This window comes from Papaver somniferum, chromosome 7, assembly GCF_003573695.1.
Source record: "Papaver somniferum cultivar HN1 chromosome 7, ASM357369v1, whole genome shotgun sequence".
NCBI classification, from domain to species: domain Eukaryota; kingdom Viridiplantae; phylum Streptophyta; class Magnoliopsida; order Ranunculales; family Papaveraceae; genus Papaver; species Papaver somniferum.
The window spans coordinates 28,371,208-28,373,440 of NC_039364.1; positions in this window are offsets into that span (position 1 = coordinate 28,371,208).

A 2,233-nucleotide genomic window follows, 5' to 3' on the forward strand; every position below is an offset into this window, starting at 1 on the left:
AATCATTAACTTATTTTTTTTTTCGATTTTCATCTCACGATGTATCTTCGCCCGCTAGATTCTTCGGAAACCATAAATGATTCAGATATCATGGGAAGTGCGGCTAGAATGTTGGAGGATGTCCTGGCAAATCAAGATGGTATCGCTAGAAGGCAGAGCGAAACATTCCGCCTTTTGAACGATATAGCAGCCCAATTACAAGAAGGATCGGCAGGCATTTACCCAGACGGTGCAAGAAACGTTGAATCCTTATCTAGAAGTCATGCCTTTACCAGCGGAGATGCAGAGAGAGAGCGTAGCCACAAGGGACTCAGGAGAAACGAGCAATATGGTCCATATGGCAACGGAGACTCGATATAACTCCACAGAAGAAAAGACTTATCCGGGATGCCACAACGTTTGTCGGATAAAGAAAAAGAACCTACATCTTACGGAGCCTTGCTGGAAGATTTGTACCTCAAGACTCTTGTTGAAGCTGAGAAGACTGCCCAATCCACAACGACCTTTCAGCCAAGTGAAGAAATGCTCGAGGAGGGAGAAATCAATCAAGGAACACGTGAGTGCAGAGGATGGGAGCGTTCAAATCATTCACCCCGCAATAATATTATGACGCCTTCCGCATTCCGTCATCCAGTCAAGCGAGCCGCGGATATGATGACACACACTGGTTTTGCAACTCCGTCTCCGAAGCGTGCCCCACATCAAATCCACAGAGAGACGTCCCAACGTCCGCTAATGCAAGAAAGGCTGGACTCAAAGTATCCTCGTTTCCCGTTCCCAATGAAGAAGATCTTGGAGCTGTTGGAGTCATGGGTGCGAGACGGAGAGGTACAACTGCCTCATGTATGGCGTCAACCGACTGATCATGAAGTGATAGATCCGATATATTGCCACTATCATCGATTCCTTCATCACCCTACAGTGAATGCAACGCCTTGAAGCGCATTATTCAGGAGAAGCTTAAATTCAGAAGAGTTGCCTTCCCTCTCTAGAAATTAATGCGTACGGCTTCCTTGAAGAGATTACTCAAGAAGATTCAGTTTCATGCAAATGAGGTTCCAAAGAGCAAGTAAGTTCTATTAAACGATTCTACAAGAAAGATAGTTTTAGAATTTACTGGGAACTTGGCATCCCACACGTGGAGAAAGAAATTCAATGATCAAACACCATGCTTGTTTCCCTTCATGTTTCCTTTTTCACACGATATTTGAAATTTCATATGACATATGCAATCATTCATAACCAAGATGCAAATTCCATTTTAGAATAAACTCTTTCAGAAAAATCATTCACAAAACTATCTCAAAAAATAAACCAGTTCAAAATTCAACCACCTATTAGTTCAAAACCTGAAATCAAATTGTGAAAGGAAATCCTCACAATCACTCAAAAAAGCATCTAAAGAAAGAACACAAGTAGGCGGAACGAATCCTTCAAGGAAAGTCCTTCAGTAGCAACTCGTCCTTCTGAGCAAGAGCGGCTTTCATCCTTTGGAGCGCGACATGTTTCAGCTTCAACTCCTTAGACAATTTTTCAACCTCTTCTTCCTGGCGAGCAATACAATCTACAGAAGGAACTTCGCCTTGCAGTTTCTGAAGCTCCTGGATTTCAGAAAATCCTTTGAAGAACCAAGGAGCGTTGAAATCGTACTGCACAAACACGTCTCGGTGGAACTTCCAGTCTTCAATCACCTCCTCAAAAACACTACGATCGGTCGTGACGCTCATCCCGTGAATGGAGAATAAAGATTCTTGGACGCGATTGACCAATGCAAGGCAACTTTTGAGCTTCGTAGTGGTAGCAATATGGTCGTGCTTCTTCCATATCACCGTGTATAACTCCTCGAACTGAGCCGGCACACTGAATCCCCCAACCAATACATGACCTGCATGAGGAGTATCAAAGGGAGGATCGAAGATAGCCCCAGGAACAACAGGTTTCCTTGCCAATACTTCATCAGGAACCTTGTCAGCTGCAAGAGGCATTTCAGAAGAAGTCATCATGACTGCCTTATCAATGGGAACCTGCTCAGAAAGATCTTTAAGGGGAGCCGCCTCAATATTAGCAGATGTTGCCTCTCCTGCATTCCTACGGATGTCCACTTCACTCTGAATTTTGATTTCCGTCACCACCTCGTCTACAAGCTTACTAAGGTTACCACTTGGGGAGGCACTCCGTTCAGTCGATCTTGCACCATCTTTGTCATTATCTTGAAGAGGATCAGTATCACCAG